The following is a 14,768-nucleotide window of genomic DNA, read 5'->3' as shown; positions in this document are numbered from 1 at the left end:
ATACTAGTGGACATGTGATGGCAAGATAGATCATGAGAGCGGGATATTATTGGTTGACGATGGAGAATGATTGCATTGACTATGCTCGTAAATGCCATAAATGCCAGATATATACTGATAAGATCCATGCTCCACCATCTGCTTTACATGTTATGGCACCACCATGGCCATTTTCAATGTGGGGCATGGATGTCATTAGCCCAATCACCCCAAAGGCCTCTAACCGGCACAGATTCATTTTTGTGATGATAGATTATTTCACAAAATGGGTAGAAGCAGCATCATATGCAAATGTGACATGCTCCGTGTTTTACAAGTTCATAAAAAAGGAGATCATCTGTAGATATGGACTTTCGGAGAGAATTATTTCAGACAATGCTAAGAATCTAAATAGTAAGATGATGTAAGAAATATGTGCTCAATACAAGATCAAGCATCATAACTCGGTACCATACCGTCCGAAAATGAATGGGGCAGTTGAGGCAGCCAATAAGAACATAAAAAGGATTTTAGAGAAGATGACCGAGACTTACAAAGATTAGCATGAGAAGTTGCCATTTGCATTGCATGCATATCGAACGTCAGTTCGCACCTCTACTAGGGCAACCCCATTTTCTTTGGTTTATGGGATGGAAGCTGTACTACCAGTGGAAGTAGAGATTCCCTCTTTGAGAGTTTTAAAAGAAGTTGAGTTGGAAGAAGCTGAATGGATCCGAGAACGTTATGAGCAGTTAAATTTCATAGAAGAAAAGAGATTGACTGTATTGTGCCATGGTCAGCTATATCAAAGGAGAATGATGAGGGCTCATGATAAGAAGATTCGACCCCGTTGCTTTCGAGAAGAAGAGTTGGTTTTGAAAAGAATTTCCCAATCCAGCATGATAGTAGAGAAAAATGGACTCCAAATTGGGAAGGGCCGTATGTGGTGAAACAGGCTTTTTCGGGTGGAGTGCTGATACTGACTGAGATGGATGGAAATGATTTACCCCATCCTATAAATTTTGATGCTGTGAAGAAATACTATGCTTGAAAAAAATGAAAAAAAAAGAAAAAAAATGATGAAATAAAAAAATGAGAAAAAATGAAAAAATAAAAAAATAAAAAAAATAAAAAAATGAAAAAAGAAAAAGTGAAAAAAAAGGACTCAAGGCGAAAACCCTAAAAGGGCGATTTGAGTCATAGGGGGTTTGTCTAAGTTGAAAACCTGAAAAGGCAGCTTAGATAAGGAGAATACAACATTGAATTTAAAAGTCCGCTAATATAGAGGCTAGCAAATTCGAAAGAGTTCCAAGTTGTTAAATACATAAGAGGATTGAGTTTTCAGAAAGAACTTTGAGATGTGTTATCATGATTATCTGATTGTTCATTTTGGGCTTTTTCCCCATACCTATCCTTGTAATTCTTTCTTGGCCAAAGTTTGCCAACATTTTGCTAATAAAAAAAACATTTTATTACATTCTTTGTGCCTTTTTCTGATGACTGTTTCCCAATCATTCATATTCCTTTCTTCTTAGTACCCCACCATGGAAGAAATGTGCAAATGCATTCTTACTTTTTGAGTTTGAAATAATGATTGATGAATGAATAACAACATAAAAAGATTTTTTACATTACATTGAATAAATCAAGAGTGATAAAGACAGAATCGAGATGTTCAGTTCCTGATTAGGACATTGAATCTGGGAAGAGATTTTTTTACAGGAAGATTATGAGTGGAAGAAACAATTAAGAGCTACACTGGTTCAATCTTAGAAGAGCAGTGTAATTGGATCTCTGAAGAATCAAAAGGCTTGATGCCCAAGAGAAAGGTTGAGAAACTTGAGTACCATACATTGAACAGGAATTAATTGGCCAACATTTGCATAGCATGCATTGAAATTCATATGCATTTGCATAGCATACACTACTTTTAGGAAAGTATAGTGTATAGATTCAAGAAGCAGGGGTGTTCCAACATCCCACATAGAGAAGACAGATATCAAGATATTTTGCAAAATTGAAAAAGGAAAAGCTTGTCAGGTAAGTTCCTAATCCTTGAAATAGGATGTCTTTTGGTATCAGGGTTGATTTATAAGACCTTTGGGCGTAATCTCCTGAAATTCCTTCAAACACAACTTTCAACTGCTTTGGACATGATTGTCAAGGAGCAATTTATTTTTTCAAAAGTCGTGGTGCCTCTGTTTAGAGGAGCAATTTACTTTTCAAAGTCGTGGTGCCTCTGTTTAAAGGAGTAGTTTACTTTTCAAAAGTCATGGTGCCTCTGTTTAGAGGAGCAATTTACTTTCAAAAGTCGTGGTGCCTTTGTTTAGAGGAGCAATTTACTTTCAAAAGTCGTGGTGCCTCTGTTTAGAGGAGCAATTTACTTTCAAACTCATTGAGCCTCTGTTTAGAGGAGCAATTTATTTTTTCAAAGTCGTTGAGCCTTTGTTTAGAGGAGCTTTGGTTAAAAAAAAAAACAAAACCAAAAACAAAAGCAAACAAAAAAATATATATATAAAAAAATAAAAAAATGAAAATGTTGAGTTGAATTTTGATTGGGTGTCTACGTCTTTGCACAATTTCTGTTTTACAAAAAATGTGCAAAAAGGGGCAGCTATAGACACCTAATTTGGTCCAGGCCCGGATCAATTGGGCCTGGTCCAAATGGGTAAGTCCAATTTTATTTTTGTTATTTTTTATTTTTTTATTTTTTTATTCTATATTTTATGTATATATTTTCCTTTATATCCTATGTATTTATTATTTATTTATTATTACTATTTATTAATATATATTTTTTATTTTTTATTTTTTTTATTTTTGTATTTTTATTTATCTAATTATATATCTGTTATTATTATTATTTTTTTATTTATCCTATAATATTTTTTTTATTTATCTTTTCTAATTATCTATTATTTTTTTATTTGATTTTTATTTTGGAAGGTTGAGATTGAAGGCTGAAGAATCCTACTGGGAATGGGGATTCAATCAGAAGAGTCCAGATTGGATTCAAAGATTGAATCCACGTCCAAAGAGGAATTGGGATTGATCAGAAACTCCTGATCAATCCCTATAAAGGGGACCTCCTGGAACAGAAACACACAGAGAGAAAAAACATGAGCAAAGCTACTGATTTGAGAGATAAAAGAGTATAGAAGGCTAAGTATTTTGAGAGTTAGTAGAAATTTTTTTGAAGATTTTGGGCGATTTTTTTCTGGGAATTTCTAGAAAATTCCAGATTTCGGTTGAATTTTTTGGCGAAAGTTGAATTTTTCGATGAAAATTTCGGCCAACTTTGAAGTTTCCGGTGAGCTGCCCAGTTTTCGACGACCTTTCCCAGAAATCGACCACCTTTCGACCAACTTTCGGCCAACTTCCAGCCAAAAATCTAGATTCCAGTGAAATTTTTCAGAATCCGATGTACATTCAACCCGAGTTCTTCAACAGTTTAGAGAGAAACGAGAGAGAAGGGGAAGAACAGAGAGAGAGGGAAGGAGCTTTCTGTCGAAAAACAGAGGGAAGAGCCTTATATACCCTCTCAAAATGACGTCGTTTTTGCCTTAAATGACCTAGAGGATCCGCGTGTTTTGTCGAGATCCGACCTGACTTGAGCGTCGACCCGCTTCCTGACCCGCGCGTGTCTGCCCCCTCCGAGCTGAGCCGAGCCGAGCCGAGCCGTACTCAGAACCGCTCCAGGTTTTTTTGTTTTTTTTTATTTATTAGATTAGGTTTATTTAGTATCCTTTTTACCTTTATTTTATTTTTTATCTTGGTTTTACTTTTCTTTATTATTTTTTTTATTTTCACTTTTATTTTGTTTTATTATTTTATTTTCTTTAAATAAAAATCAAAAAAGAATATTTTTGGGGAAAAGTTGAAAGTATCAATTTTCCTTAAAAATAAAATTTCAAAAAAGGGTTTTTTTTGAGGAAAAGTTGAAAGTATCAATTTTCCTTGAAGATCAAAATTTTCCAAAAAAAATATTTTTAGGGAAAAGTTGAAAGTATCAATTTTTCTTAAAAATAAATTTTCAAAAAAAGGTTTTTGAGGAAAAGTTGATAGTATCAATTTTCCTTGAAAATAAAAGTTTCCAAAAAATATTTTTGGGGAAAAATTGGAAGTATCAATTTTCCTTAAAAATAAATTTTCAAAAAAATCAATTTTTGAGGAAAAGTTGAAAGTATCAATTTTCCTCGAAATTAAAATTTCAAAAAAAATATTTTTAGGGAAAAGTTAAAGGTATCAATTTTCCCTGCACAAAAACAATCATTCTTTCCTTCCTTTTTATTTTGATTTTGATTTCGATTTTTTTTAAATAATCCGACGATGGAGCCGCTGCAAGTGAAACAGTAGTCTTTCTTGCATACTCTTGAGGTGAGGGAATTTTCTCAATTTTTTGCTAAAAGTATTAAAGTCAATTGAGAATAATTTCCAATAATTAATTACTTGGTAAAATTTTAAGGCTCATTGGATAACACAAATTTCAGTTGGTACCATCTTTTGATGGGCGTTGTGATGGTGCTATAACCTTCCTCACACGTAACCGAACTCCCGAACCCTGTTCTGGTTAGCAGACCTGAACCTATTCTTTTAGGGACCCTTAAACGTAGGTGTTCCCTAAAAGGACAGATTCCATAGATGGCCAATCGCACCTAGATAAAAAAAGATTAGTGTCGACTCCTAAAAGTCAATGACTAACGATAGATCCCCAGATCTAGACGTTCTGATACAGCCGCAACCCATGGTCTGATCCGATCTTAGACTGGGAATGAACTTCGTATGCTTAGACTCAACCCACGAAATGAGCGTGCGGACGTTCAGCCGACCAGAGAGGCAGGATGCACAAGCCGGGGATCGAACGAGTGGTTGGTGGGTTCAAGCACATCTTCATATTTTTGCCATGCCAATGCCATTTTTATGGCTTGTAAATTCATACAATGGTCTCCTATACCTTCATGTGAAGTTTTGTGGCAAGACGACCCGTTTTCTATTTTTCACGATTTTTGAAACTTTTTGCGGCTCAGGATTTTTTTAAATTTTTTTAGAAAGAGTTTTGTCCCCAAATTCGGTAGAGGTGATCCTTGTATTTTTTTTGGCATGCAACAAAAAATTCAGCTAAAAACTTGAAGTGGAGAAGATTTTGTGATCGTTTGAAAAAAGTGTCCCCACTTCAGACACTTTAATGGCTACTGGCAGCAAACCTATAAAATCTCAAATGCTCTTTAAGGGGGTGTGAGTTCTTGAGGTTCGATGAGGGATAGGGGGCCAATATAAGGGCCAAGTACCAGCACCCATCACACATCTTGTGCGCACACCCCACGGCCCCCCAATCATTGGAACCCCCAATGCCGCCGGTTAGGCTCTCCGGCAATGCTCCGGTGATGGTGCCCCGGGCGAAAAAAATATGGCACCAGCACATGCCCGAGCCCGGCATGTACACCTGGCTCAAACTATTAGATTGGAAATGAACTCCGTATGCTTAGACTGGGGATGAACTCCGTATGCCTAAGTCAACCCATGAAACGAGCATGCAGGCTTTGAGCCGATCGGAGAGGCATAATGCGCAAGTCGGGGATCAGCCCGATCCCCCTTTGTATGCTGCCAATCTCACTGCCACAACCGTCGGTCTGACTGGGGCATAGACATGGATTGAACTCCCTATGCCTAAGCCAACCCATGAAACGGGCACGCGGGCGCTCAGTCGGTCGGAGAGGCATAATGCGTAAGTCGGGGATCGGTCCGATCCCCCCTACTTGCTATCGATCCTGTTGTCGCAACCCTCGATCCGATCCGATCTTAGACTGGGAATGAACTTCGTATGCTTAGACTGGGGATGAACTTCGTATTTCTAAGTCAACCCATGAAATGAGCGTGCGGACGCTCAGCCAACCAGAGACGCAGGATGTGCAAGCCGGGGATCGAACGGGTGGTAGGTGGGTTCAAGCACATCTTCATATTTCTGCCTTGCCAATGCCATTTTTATGGCTTGTAAATTCATACAATGGTCCCCTATGCCTTCATGTGAAGTTTCGTGGCAAGACGACCCGTTTTCTATTTTTCACGATTTTTGAAACTTTTTGTGGTTCGAGATTTTTTAAAATTTTTTTAGAAAGAGTTTTGTCCCCAAATTTGGTAGAGATGATCCTTGTATTTTTTTTTGCATGTTCAAAAAAATTCAGCTAAAAATTCAAAGTGGAGAAGATTTTGTGACCGTTTGAAAAAAGTGTCCCCATTTTAGATACTTTAATTGCTACTGGCAGCAAACCTATAAAATCTCAAATGCTCTTTAAGGGGGTGTGAGTTCTCAAGGTTCAATGAGGGATAGGGGGCAGCACCCATCACACATCATGTGCGCACACCCCCCGGTCCCCCAATCATTGGAACCCCCAATGCCGTCGGTTAGGCTCTCAGGCGATGCTCCGGTGATGGTGCCCCAGGCGAAAAAAATACGGCAGCAGCACATGCTCGAGCCTAGCATGTACACCGTGGCTCAAACTCTTAGACTGGAAATGAACTCCATATGCTTAGACTGGGGATGAACTCTGTATGCCTAAGTCAACCCACGAAACGAGCGTGCAGGCGCTCAACCGACTAAAGAGGTCGGTCGGAGAGGCAGAATGCGCAAGCCGGGGATCGGCCAGGTCCCCCCCTGCATGCTACCAATCTTGCTACTGGTCTTGCTATCGTAACTCTCGATCCAGTCCAATCTTAGACTGGGAATGAACTCCGTATGCTTAGACAAGGAATGAACTCTGTATGCCTAAGCCAACCCATGAAACGAGCGTGCGGGCACTCAATCGACCGGAGAGGCAGAATGCGCAAGCCAAGGATCAACCCGGTCCCCCCCTATGTGCTGTCGATCCTGCTACTGTAACCCTTAGTCTGGTCTGATGTTAGACTAGGAATGAACTCTGTATGCCTAAGATAACCCACGAAATGAGCGTTCGGGCGCTGAGCCGACTGGAGAGGCATAATGCGCACGTCGGGGATCGACCCGATCCCCCTCTGCGTTTTGTCGATCTCGATGCCACAATGCTCAGTCCAGCTAGGGCTTAGACATGGAATGAACTCCCTATGCCTAAGCCAAACCACAAAACGGACGTGCGGGCGCTCAACCGGCCGGACAGGCAGAATGCGTAAATCGAAGATCAGCCCGATCCCTTCTGTATGCTACCGATCTTATTACCGTAACCCTTGATCTGGTTCGATCTTAGACTGGGAATGAACTCGGTATGCTTAGACTAGGGATGAACTCCGTATGCCTAAGTCAACCCATGAAACGAGCATACGAGCGTTCAGTCGGTCGGAAAGGTCAACCGGAGAGGCATAATGTGCAAGCCGGGGATCAGCCCGATCCCTCTTTGTGTGCTGTCGATCCCACTGCTAGTCCTGCTGCCATAACCCTTGATCCGGTTAGGGCTTAGACATGGAATGAACTCCATATGCCTAAGCCAACCCATGAAGTGAACGTGCGGGCGCTTAGCTAGTTGGGGAGGCAGAATGCGCAAGTCGAGGATCAACCTGGTCCCTCCCTACGTGCTGTCGATCCTGCTGCTAGTCCTGGTGCTGCCACCCTCGGTCTGGTCCAATCTTAGACTAGGAATGAACTTCGTATGCTAAGACATGGAATGAACTCCGTATGCCTAAGCCAACCCACGAAACGAGCGTGCGGGCGCTCAGCCGACCGAAGAGGCAGAATGCGCAAGCCGGGGACCGGCCCGATCCCCCTTGCATGCTGTCGATCCTGCTGCCGCAACCCTCGGTCCGGTCTGATCTTAGATTGGGAATGAACTCCGTATGCCTAAGTCAACCCATGAAACGAGCATGCAGGCATTGAGCCGGTCGGAGAGGCATAATGCGCAAGTCGGGGATCAACCCGATCCCCCTCTGCGCGCTGCCAATCTCGCTGCCACAACCATTGGTCTGACTGGGGCATAGACATGGATTGAACTCCTTATGCCTAAGCCAACCCACGAAATGGGCACGCGGGCGCTCAGTCGGTCGGAGAGGCATAATGCGTAAGTCGGGGATCGGTCTGGTCCCCCCTACTTGCTATCGATCTTGCTATCGCAACCCTCGATCCGGTTCGATCTTAGACTGGGAATGAACTCCGTATGCTTAGCCTGGGGATGAACTCCGTATTTCTAAGTCAACCCATGAAATGAGCGTGCGCACGCTCAGCCAACCAGAGAGGCAGGATGTGCAAGCCGAGGATCAAACGGGTGGTAGGTGGGTTCAAGCACATCTTCATATTTCTGCCTTGCCAATGCCATTTTTATGGCTTGTAAATTCATACAATGGTCCCCTATGCCTTCATGTGAAGTTTCGTGGCAAGACGACCCATTTTCTATTTTTCACGATTTTCAAAACTTTTCGCAGTTCGGGATTTTTTAAAATTTTTTTAGAAAGAGTTTTGTCCCCAAATTTGGTAGAGATGATCCTTGTACTTTTTTTGGCATGTTCAAAAAAATTCAGCTAAAAATTCGAAGTGGAGAAGATTTTGTGACCGTTTGAAAAAATTGTCCCCATTTCAGACACTTTAATGGCTACTGGCAGCAAACCTATAAAATCTCAAATGCTCTTTAAGGGGGTGTGAGTTCTCGAGGTTTGATGAGGGATAAGGGGCCAATATAAGGGCCAAGTGCCAGCACCCATTCGCACATCATGTGCGCAAATCCCCCCGGCCTCCCAATCACCAGAACCCCCAATGCCGCCAGTTAGGCTCTCCGACGACGCTCCGACGATGGTGCCCCGTGCGAAAAAAATGTGGCACCAGCACATGCCCAAGCCCAGCATGTGCACCATGGCTCAAACTCTTAGACTGGGAATGAACTTCGTATGCTTAGACATGGAATGAACTCCGTATGCCTGAGCCAACCCACGAAACGAACGTGTGGGCACTCAGCCGGCCGGAGAGCCAGAATGCACAAGCTGGGGATCGGCCCGATCCCCCTCTGCGTGCTACTGGTCCCGTTGCCACTACCCTCGGTCCGACTGGGGCTTAAACATGGAATGAACTCCCTATGCCTAAGCCAACCCATGAAACGGGCGTACGAGTGCTCAACCGGTCGGAGAGGCAGAATGCGCATGTCGGGATCAGCCCGGTCCCCCGTGTGTGCTGTCGATCTTGCAGCTGTAACCCTCGGTCTGGTTTGATCTTAGATTGGGAATGAACTCCGTATGCTTAGACTGGGGATGAACTCTTTATGCCTAAGTCAACCCATAAAATGAGCGTACGGGCGCTTAGTCGATCGGAGAGGCAGAATGCGTAAGCCGAGGATCGGCTCGATCCCCCCTGTGTGTTGCCGATCCTGCTACTGGTCCTGCTACTACAACCTTTGGTTCGGTCCGATCTTAGACTGCGAATGAACTCCATATGCTTAGACATGGAATGAACTCCGTATGCCTAAGCCAACCCACGAAACGAGCGTGCGGGTGCTCCGCCGACCGGAGAGGCAGAATGCGCAAGTCAGGGATCGGCTCGGTCCCCACTATGTGCTGTCGATCCTGCTACCACAACCCTCGGTCCGGTCCAATCTTAGACTGGGAATGAACTTCGTATGCCTAAGTCAACCCATGAAATGAGTGTTCGGACGCTGAGCCGGCCGAAGAGGCATAATGCGCAAGCCGGGGATTAGCCTAGTCCCTCTCTGCATGCTGTCGATCCCGCTGCCACTACCCTTGGTCCGAATGGGGCTTAAGCATGGAATGAACTCCCTATGCCTAAGCCAACCCACGAAACGGGCGTGTGGGCTCTCAGCCGACCGGAAAGGTAGAATGCGCAAGTGAGGGATCGATCCGATCCCCCCTGCGTGCTGCCAATCCTACTGTCGTAACCCTCGGTTTGGTCCAATCTTAGACTAGGAATGAACTCTATATGCTTAGACTAGGGATGAACTACGTACGCCTAAGTCAACCCATGAAAAGAGCGTGCGAGCGCTTAGCCGGTTGGAGAGGCATAATGCATAAGTCAAAGATCGGCCCAATCCCCCTCTGTGTGCTGCCAATCTCGTTACTGATCCTGCTGCCACAACCCTCAGTCAGGCTAGGGCTTAGACATGGAATGAACTCCGTATGCCTAAGCCAACCCACGAAACGAGTGTGCGGGCGCTCAGTCGGGGATCGAACGGGTGGTAGGTGGGTTCAAGCACATCTTCATATTTCTGCCATACAAATGCCATTTTTATGGCTTGTAAATTCATACAATGGTCCCCTACGCCTCCATGTCAAGTTCATGGCAAGACGACTCGTTTTCTATTTTTCACGATTTTTGAAATTTTTTGCGGTTCAGGATTTTTTAAATTTTTTTTAGAAATAGTTTTATCCCCAAATTTGGTAGAGGTGATCCTTGTATTTTTGTTGGCATGCACCAAAAAATTCAGCTAAACACTCGAAGTGGAGAAGATTTTGTGACCGTTTGAAAAAAGTGTCGCCATTTCAAACACTGTAATGGCTACTGGCAGCAAACCTATAAAATCTCAAATGCTCGTTAAGGGTGTGTGAGTTCTCCAAGTTTGATGAGGGATAGGGGGCCAATATAAGGGCCAAGTTCCAGCACCCATCTCACATCATGTGCGCCCACCCCCCGGCCCCCCAATTGTCGGAACCCCCAATGTCGCCGGTTAGGCTCTCCGATGATGCTCCGACGATGGTGCTTCAGGCTAAAAAATAGCGGCACCAGCACATGCCCAAGCCCAGCATGTGCACCGTGGCTCAAACTCTTAGACTGGGAATGAACTCCGTATGCTTAGACATGGAATGAACTCCGTATGCCTAAGCCAACCCACCAAACGAGCGCACGGGCGCTCAGTCGGCCGAAGAGGTAGAATGCGTAAGTCGAGGATCGGTTCGATCCCCCTCTGCGTGCTGCTGGTACGACTGCCACAACCCTTGGTCCTGCTGGGGCTTAGACATGGAATGAACTCCCTATGCCTAAGCCAACCCACGAAACGGGCATGCGGTCGCTCAACCGGTCAGAGAGGCAGAATGCGTAAGCCGAGGATCGACCCGATCCCTCCTGTGTGCTGTCGATCCTGCTGCCGCAACCCTCGGTCTGGTTCAATCTTAGACTGGGAATGAACTCCGTATGCTTAGACTGGGGATGAACTCCGTATGCCTAAGTCAACCCACGAAACGATCGTGCGGGCGCTCAGCCGGTCAGAGAGGCAGAATGCGTAAGTCGGGGATCGACCTGGTCCCCCCTACATGCTGTCGATCCTGCTGCTGGTCCTGCTGCCGATCCTGCTGCCACAACCTTCGATCTGGTCCGATCATAGACTAGGAATGAACTTCGTATGCTTAGACATGGAATGAACTCTGTATGCCTAAGCCAACCCATAAAACGAGCGTGCGGGTGTTCAGTCGACCGGAGAGGCAGAATGCGCAAGTCGGGGACCGACCCGGTGCCCCTTGCATGCTGTCGATCCTACTATCGTAACCCTCGATCTGGTTTGATCTTAGACTGGAATGAACTCCGTATGCCTAAGCCAACCCATGAAACAAGCGTTCGGGCGTTGAGTTGGCCGGAGAGTCATAATTCACAAGCCGGGGATCGGCTCGGTCCCCCTCTGCATTCTGCCAGTCCCGCTACCACCACCCTCGGTCCGACTGGGGCTTAGACATGGAATGAACTCCCTATGCCTAAGCCAACCCACGAAACGGGCGTGCGGGCACTCAACCGACCGGAGAGGCAGAATGCGTAAGTCGAGGATAGGGTTGATCCCCCTTGCGTGCTGCCGATCCTGCTACCGCAACCTTCAGACTGGTCCGATCTTGGACTGAGAGTGAACTCCGTATGCTTAGATTGGGGATGAACTCTGTATGCCTAAGTCAACCCACGAAACGAGCGTACGGGTGCTTAGTCGACCGGAGAGGCTGGTCAGAGAGGCATAATGCACAAGCCGAAGAATAGCCCGGTCCCCCTCTACGTCCTACCGATTCCGCTGCCAGTCCTGCTGCTATAACCCTCGGTCCGACTGGGGCTTAGACATGGAATGAACTTCGTATGCCTAAGCCAACCCATGAAACGAGCGTGCGGGTGCTCAGCCGGTCAGAGAGGTAGAATGTGCAAGCCAAGGATCGACCCGATCCCTCCTGTTTGCTATCGATCTTACTGCTGGTCCTGCTACCGCAACCCTCAGTTCGGTCTGATCTTAGACTGGGAATGAACTCCATATGCTTAGACATGGAATGTAGTCCGTATGCCTAAGCCAACCCTCGAAACGAGCGTGCAGGTGCTGAGCCGACCCGATCCCCCCTGCGTGCTGTCGATCCTATTACCGCAACCCTCGGTCCGACCTGATCTTAGACTTGTAATAAACTCTGTATGCCTAAGTTAACCCATGAAACGAGCATGCAGGCGCTGAGCCGACCGGAGAGGCATAATGCGCAAGCCGGGGATCGGCTCGATCCCCCTCTGCGTGCCCTCGGTCTGGCTGCCACAACCCTCGATCTGGCTGGGGCTTAGACATTGAATGAACTCCCTATGCCTAAGCCAACCCACGAAACGGGCGTACGGCCACTCAGTCGGCCAGAGAAGCAAAATGCGTAAGCCGAGGATCGGCCCGGTCCCCCCTGCGTGTTATTGATCCTACTGTCGCAACCCTCGGTCCGGTTGGATCTTAGACTGGGAATGAACTCTGTATGCTTAGACTGGGGATGAACTCCATATGCCTAAGTTAACCCATGAAACGAGTGTGCGGATGCTCAACCGACCAGAGAGGCAGGATGCGCAAGCCGGGGATCGAACGGACGGTAGGTGGGTTCAAGCACATCTTCATATTTCTGCCATGCCAATGCCATTTTTATGGCTTGTAAATTCATACAATGGTCCCCTATGCCTTCATGTGAAGTTTCGTGGCAAGACGACCCGTTTTCTATTTTTCACGATTTTTGAAATTTTTTATGGTCTGGGATTTTTTAAAATTTTTTGAGAAAGATTTTTGTCCCCAAATTTGGTAGAGGTGATCCTTGTATTCTTGTTGTCATGCATAAAAAATTCAGCTAAAAACTCGAAGTGGAGAAGATTTTGTGATCGTTTGAAAAAAGTGTCCCCATTTTAGACACTTTAATGGCTACTGGCAGCAAGCCTATAAAATCTCAAATGCTCTTTAAGGGGGTGTGAGTTCTCAAGGTTTGATGAGGGATAGGGGGCCAATATAGGGGCCAAGTACCAGCACCCATCGGACACCATGTGCGACACCCCCCGACCCTTTAATCGCTGAAACTGGCAATGCCGTCGGTTAGGCTCTCCGACGATGCTCCGGCGATGGTGCCCCGGGTGAAAAAAATGTGGCACTAGCACATGCTTGAGTCCAGCATGTGCACCATGGCTCAAACTCTTAGACATGGAATGAACTCCGTATGCTTAGACATGGAATGAACTCCCTATGCCTAAGCCAACCCACGAAACGGGCGTGCAAGCGATCAGCCGGTTGAAGAGGTAGAATGCACAAGCAGGGGACCGACCCAATCCCCCCTGTGTGCTATAGATCCTACTGTCGCAACCCTCGGTCCGATCCAATCTTAGACTGGAAATGAACTCTGTATGCTTAAGCTAACCCACGAAATGAGCGTTCGGGCATCGAGCCGACCGAAGAGGCATAATGCGTAAGCCGAGGATCAGCTTGGTCACCCCCTGCGTGCTGCCGATCCTACTGCCGCAACCCTTAGTCCAGTCCAATCTTAGACAGGGAATGGACTTCGTATGTTTAAACATGGAATGAACTCTGTATGCCTAAGCCAACCCATGAAACGAGCGAGTGGGTGCTCAGTCGGTCGAAGAGAAAGAATGCGTAAGTTAGGGATCGGCCCAGTCCCCTCTATGTGCTATCGATCCAACTGTCGCAACCCTCGGTCCGTTCTGATCTTAGACTGGGAATGAACTTCATACGCCTAAGTCAACCCATGAAACGAGCATGTGGGCACTGAGCCAGCTGAAGAGGCATAATACGTAAGCCGAGGATCGACCTAGTCCCCCTCTGCGTGCTGCCAGTCCTGCTGCCACAACCCTCGGTCTGGCTAGGGCTTAGGCATAGAATGAACTCCCTATGCCTAAGCCAACCCACTAAACGGGCGTGCGGGTGCTCAGCCGATTGGAGAGGCAAAACGTGCAAGTCGGGGATCGGCCCGGTCCCCCTTTTGTGCTGCCGATCCTGCTGTCGCAACCTTCGGTCTGGTTTGATCTTAGACTGGGAATGAACTTCATATGCTTAGACTAGGGATGAACTCCGTATGCCTAAGTCAACCCACGAAACGAGCGTGTTGGCGCTTAGCCGACCAGAGAGGTAGGATGCGCAAGTCGGGGATCGAACGGGTGGTAGGTGGGTTCAAGCACATCTTCATATTTCTGCCATGCCAATGCCATTTTTATGGCTTGCAAATTCATACAATGGTCCCCTAAGCCTTCATGTGAAGTTTCGTGGCAAGACGACCCGTTTTCTATTTTTCACGATTTTCAATACTTTTTACAGTTCGGGATTTTTTAAAATTGTTTTAGAGAGAGTTTTGCCCCAAAATCTATTAGAGGTGATCCTTGTATTTTTTTTGGCATGCATAAAAAAAATCAGCTAAAAAGTCGAAGTGGAGAAGATTTTGTGGCCGTTTGAAAAAAGTGTCCCCATTTCAAACACTTCAATGGCTTCTGGCAGCAAACCTATAAAATCTCAAATGCTCGTTAAGGGGGTGGGAGTTCCTGAGGTTTGATGAGGGATAGGGAGCCAATATAAGGGCCAAGTACCAGCACCTATCACACATCATGTGCGCACACCCCCTGGCCCCCCCAATCG

Source organism: Durio zibethinus, chromosome 7, assembly GCF_047325235.1.
Source record: "Durio zibethinus cultivar Kanyao isolate XHJ-2024 chromosome 7, ASM4732523v1, whole genome shotgun sequence".
Taxonomy (NCBI): domain Eukaryota; kingdom Viridiplantae; phylum Streptophyta; class Magnoliopsida; order Malvales; family Malvaceae; genus Durio; species Durio zibethinus.
Note: the sequence above shows the minus strand (reverse complement) of the source record.